Raw genomic sequence first — 5,937 nt, 5'->3', positions numbered from 1 at the left:
GTGGAAAGAAAATGAAAACATGTATTTTACACAATGTTGACAATGTATACAATATTTCTAACACACAGCATGGACATGCTAAGAAATACACCCTGTAATACAATATGCTACTCCTTCTGAGTATGGCGATGCCACATGTGTGAGACTTTTTCACATTCTAGCCACATAAAGAGGCCCAACATCCAAGGAACACCTTCAGGCATTATAAAAGCATAAATTACACATCCAATTTCCTGTCTACCTATCACATTTGTGGAGGTCAATTGGGGACACTGGCAGATGTTGATGGTCCACTAAGGACACCGACAGATGTTGAAGGTCCACTAGGGACACTGACAGATTTTTATCTGTCTATTGGGGACACTGACAGATGTTGATGGTCTACTAGAAACACCAAAAGATGTTAAAGGTCCAATAGGGATGCTGACAGATGCTGATGTTGCAATGGAACACTATTTCAGATGTTAATGGGGCACTGGAACACTGTGCCAGATGTTTTTGGTGCACTGGTACAAGGTGATAGATGTTGATGGAACTCTGGTACACATACAGATGTTTTGTGGACTGGTACACTGTGACAGATGTTGATGGTTCACTGGGGACACTGACAGATGTTGATGTTGCAATGGGACACTGTTACAGCTTTTGATGTGCACTGGTATATAGTGACCAGGGGCAGACTGACAACGCATGGGGCCCCCGGGCAATAGGGGATCATGGGGCCCCTGTGTCCTTGCCCAGACTCAAAAAATCCTATGAAAAAGGTACCAGGGGCATCTCATTGGACACAGCCAACACATGATAGGGAGGGCCAGTCATAAAGTCCATGTCCTGATCTGTAATACACTGTGTCTGAGGGACACCTGTTTTTAGGGTGGAACATGAAACATGTTCCAGCATCTGCACCCCGCACCCTCAATCCCACCTCACTGTGACAGTGGGAGGGGAATCTTCTCCTCACACCAGTGGTAACAATTTAAAAACAGTGCAGTCATGCAAGGCTCCACCCACATGGAAACATCATTTATTCACAGTTTCCTGTGAATGAATAGCCTACAAGTATCGTCAGCCATTGCGACTGTAGCTCTCAATGAACTGAATGAATGGTAGTTCATTGACTCTTCCTGCTCTCATATGAGGTACCCACACAGCTATCCTGAGAGTCTGCAGGAGACTAATACTGTAAATGCATTTTGTACCTGTAAAAATGTGCATTTATTATTTTTTTTCAAAAGGTGAACTTAGCCTTTAATGTCTGAATAAGGAAGTATTAAGATAATATTATAAGATTATGAAAGATGCGTGCATCAAAATACCTTAAAATGTTGAAAAATATATTTCTTTTGCAGTGTTAGAATGAAAATGGAATGTGCAAAAATGAGCATGACAGTTTGAAAGGTATATGACATTTAAAGCTGCTTATTTGTGCTTGTAAGAATAGCAATTGTGTATTGTTAATTGCCACCATCTATTGATATACTAAACAAATAATTTGTGATAATGCATTTATTATGGCATTTAATAGATGGCTGTAGAATTTGTCATTGTCAAGATAGTTCAAGTTTTCATAACTATAGTAATGAAACTTTTTGCAAAAGGGGCATTAATATAAAATCGATAAGTAATTACACAAAAGTTCAAATGGACAAAAGTGGTATTTGTTTTAAGATTGACAAGATATTCTTTATGGATGCTGCTGGATTATGTCAGTTACAGCTGTGTCCAGGGGAGGACTGACAACTCATGGGGCCCCCGGGCAATAGGAGATCATGGGGCCCCTGTGTCCCTGCCCAAACTCAAAAAAGCCTATGAAAAAAGGTGCCAGGGGCATCTCATGGGGCCCCCTACTGACCCGGGCCCTCGGGCAGTGCCAGAGTTTCCAAATGGTCGGGCCACCCCTGGCTGTGTCTCTAACCATTTAAACATTTCTGTTTATTTTAATTTTGTAATGTGATTTGCAGTCAAATATGTTACAACTACAAGTTAACATACCATTTAAATATATATTTTTTCACAAACGGAAAAAAGTTGAGGTGATAGCAAATGTCTGTTTACTAGCAGTTGCAGTCACAAATATACTGTATAAAGAAGCATACAGTACCAATACTTATATAAAAAAGGAATAGCATTCTAGTATCTAACAGCATCTTACTGTGATGAGCCCTATTGGCGAAGCACATAAAAATTAAAACTTCAATTCCAGTAAAAGCTTGGTAAGATTTTTTTTTTTAGAAATATTTGAATGGAAGATGCTGGATGCAGGAAATATTATAAGTCAGGCTCAATGAACAAAATCTTACGGAAAGCATTGACTTCAGCAAGGCTATGATCAATCATTGAACAGCCTGCTTGGGAGTCCTAGAAGGAATCCAGGAAACAAAAAATAAATAAGGGTGTCACACCAAAAAATGGGTGTCCATTTCATTAGGGCTTAGAATGCTGTGTAAAATTGGGGTACAGGATTTAATCTGTTTTTTTTTCTATAAGACAAATATCTGTGAATAACTAATTGATAAAATTGCTTTTACTACCTGGTAATTTAGAACTAAGCCCTGATCAAGTTTTTGCTGCTGAAATCATTGCAGAGATTTTTCTTCAAGCTCTGTTTGGGTATTTGGATGAGAAGTGAGGAGAATCTCCTCAACACCTATAGCAATGAAAATCTGACAGAAGTTATAACCTTGTGTCATAGTTATTTACCTCCAATGATTCAGCACCTATTAACTGTCATGGGTGCTTTTGGGTTTATCCTAAAGTGTCGCAGCCTCATCTCATGAAGTGCCATATGACTTACCACATGACTGGATCCTCCATTTGAACCTCAGAATCACATCTTTAGCACCCACTGCATCAGCAGCCAAGCTCTGCTGTATATGCAGCCACTGTTTCACCTTAGTTGATCATGTTGCATCCACAGCACCCACAGTCTCACTTTCTGCCACACCTATGCTATATCCACAGTCTCTGCTGCATCTCTGCAGCTCTGCAGTCCCCACTACACCTTTTAGAGTGAACTCCACTTGCTTCCAGGTCCCAGCTGGCCTGATGCATTGTGAATACAAGACGTTGTCCGCTCAGCACTTGCACCATTCAGAGAATGGAGGATAGAAGGAACAGAAGGTGCCAAAACTAAGTGCAGATTATTGTTGTCATGTTTAATGGATAGGTATATAAACATTCACAAGAACAAAGATACATATGAGCTCATCTGTAAAAGACCACTCTCCTTTGTCCTGTAGGGTACCGCCGGGCAAGCCCCAGTGACAGCTGAAGCCATGGGTGTAGTAGAGGGAATCTCCTTTTGGTATGTAGATAGGCTGGAGCCAATCAACGGCATCTGTAACCAGAAGATGACAGCACGACCAGCATGGAACACACCTGCAGAAGTGACATCACCGGAAGTAGGAGGGTCAATAGAAGGTCTCGGGAACACAGAACAGGCTACGCACTTGGAGCCTCTAGCTCCTTCTATAGGCTTACGGAACTTATCATGGTTTCTTGCTAATTCATGTTGAACTATATTATTTACCTTATATGACATGTTCCCAATTTCATAAATATCCCCCCTCCCCCACTCCTTTTACTGATTTGTGGAGTATCTATGCACTGAGCGCCATATCTTCCTCTGCTTTTACCATTCAGAGAAGGACTTGCATTTTCTGTATGAATGCAAAGCATTTTCTGATTGGGTGAGGTAGAGAGAGTAATGACACTCCCTCCTCACCATCTCATCCAATCAAAGAATGCATTGCATTCATTCAGAGAATGCAAAACATTTTCTGAATGGTGCCCATGCTGAGCAGCCGACCTCCTGTGTTCATAATGCAGCAGAATGGCTGCTCAGCAAGTGAAGGTCACTGGGGTAGCGGTGTCTACTTCAGTGTCTTCCAACTTCCAGAAGCATCAGCCTGATATTTCATATAAATAGTTACATTGGTTCAAACTGGACCAATATAACTATGTATAAAATACAATGTCTGGGATTATTATTTAATATATAGTACAATTATAATCATTTTAGAAGCTGTTTGCTTTCAGATTATCTAGCTGTTATTGAAACTCCAATTGACCCACCTGATGATAGCAGGATGGATGGGATAGGCATGAGTCATTCCTTGAACTTTTTTACTTTGTTTGTAAATCTGAGCTTGATCTATTAGGCTATGTAAAAACAGGCTATTTTTCTCCACAGCAGCTAAGAATAAAGAAGAAAACACATAAAAAGCCTTAAGCACCACTAGCAGGTTGTTATTGTAAAAATTACACATTCATATACAATACTTCATATTTACTAATTTTTTTCATGTTATTTGTTTTTTTTAGTAAGGAACATAAAAAAGAACATATTTACAGGTAAACAGTAATGAATACATTTAAGGGTGGATTAATGGTAAGTAATAGTTTCAGTTACAATTTTAGGAATTTACTTAGCTTAAAGCCCAACTCTGGACATTTAAAAAAATAACAATTTAGCAATTCTAAAGTAAAAAAAACAGCTTTGCCCTCAATACTCACTGTTTCTCCAGGCTGTCCCCTGCAGTAACTCAATTGCACCATCCTCATTCTTCTGGATTGAATGATCATTCGATAATGAATATTATGCACTGGAGGGGCTCTGGTGGGGCTCTGAAGGGATGGAAACCCTGGGTTGGGCTTAAAGGGTCAGGTGGAAGTCAAGGATATAAGTTAATATTAAATGTTAATAAATGAAAAAATATTATTTAGTATGCTAAAGTTTTCTAGGTGTATTTCACTTCAAATTTTAATTTTGCTTAATTTTCTTGTTACAAAAAATGCTGATAAAAACTTCACTCTATAAGTGCTATGGTCTTTTTATGACAATTTAAAATAATGAACTGTCCTGTATTTCCTATTCTTTTTTGCTCAGTGTTAGCCAACGTCAATTAGGATAAGTGCGGTTACCTATGTAAATGAAACTAACATAGTTAACAAGGTGCAATTTCACTGTAATGCATAATATAAAATTAAATTCTTTCTTTTGATTGCTTTTATAAAGCAGTGACAGTGTATTATTTCTATTCTGACATTTGCACTATATTTCAGTGTAACTGCAACTGATCATCTTGAGTCCATTTTGTTCACTTGGATTAATATTATGGCATCACCTCCAGTACAGTTAATTAAAAATATGTATATCATTGTTAAGCAGAAATTTATTACGCTGATTGCAGCTTAATTGTTCTATTTTTAAATAACATTTCTCTTTTCTCTAATAATCAGATATTATCTAGGGTAGCTAGTGACTTAGACTTAATAGTTTGAAGAAAAGTGTAAAAAAAGCCAACTTTTTGTGAAATATTATTAGAAGCTTCTATGTTCTCTGCAGTTTAATAATAGAAGTTGACTTGGTAAGGAGAAAGTAACATTTTGGAAATCATGTTGCACAGCAATGATGTGTATTGTAGATTATATCATGTTTATTTGTGATGATCTTGTGATTATTGACCAAACCTTTTTAACCACTTGCCCACCAGAGGATTTATCCCCCTTCCTGACCAGGCCATTTTTTAGATACGGTGCTGCATTACTTTAACTGACAATTGCATGGTCATGCAACACTGCACCCAAATAAAATGTATGCCCTTTTTCCCCACAAATAGAGCTTTCTTTTTGGTAGTATTTGATCGCCTCTGTGTTTTTTATTTTTTACGCTATAAAAAAAAAAGCTTGCCAATTTTGAGAAAAAAAACTATATTTTTGACTTTTTGCTATTAAACATGTCCAGTAAAAGAATTTAAAAAATCAAATTTCATCATAAACTTAGGCCAAAATGTATTCTGCTACATGTTTTTGCTAAAAAAATCCCAATACTTGTAAATTAATTGGTTTACGTGAAAGTAAAGGAGTCTACAAATAGCAGTATAGCAGTTTTTTTTTTATACTAGTAATGGCGGCAATCAGCAACTTACAGGGGGA

At 37.8% G+C, this 5,937-nt stretch overlaps 1 long non-coding RNA gene across 1 annotated transcript; it reads left to right on the top strand.

The window, feature by feature from the left end:
• The first annotated feature begins 1,288 nt into the window (after positions 1 to 1,288).
• On the top strand, positions 1,289 to 5,016 carry LOC149462191 (uncharacterized). The gene is made up of 2 exons (XR_016312698.1): positions 1,289 to 1,398; positions 3,240 to 5,016. It is a non-coding gene; the product is annotated as an uncharacterized LOC149462191 (long non-coding RNA).
• The last annotated feature ends 921 nt before the right edge of the window (positions 5,017 to 5,937 follow it).

Source organism: Staurois parvus, unplaced genomic scaffold (assembly GCF_062004578.1).
Source record: "Staurois parvus isolate SC_StPar_1 unplaced genomic scaffold, SC_StPar_1.0 ptg000183l, whole genome shotgun sequence".
NCBI classification, from domain to species: domain Eukaryota; kingdom Metazoa; phylum Chordata; class Amphibia; order Anura; family Ranidae; genus Staurois; species Staurois parvus.
The sequence above is the reverse complement of the archived record's forward strand: the minus strand, read 5'-3'. Positions and strand labels throughout refer to the sequence as shown.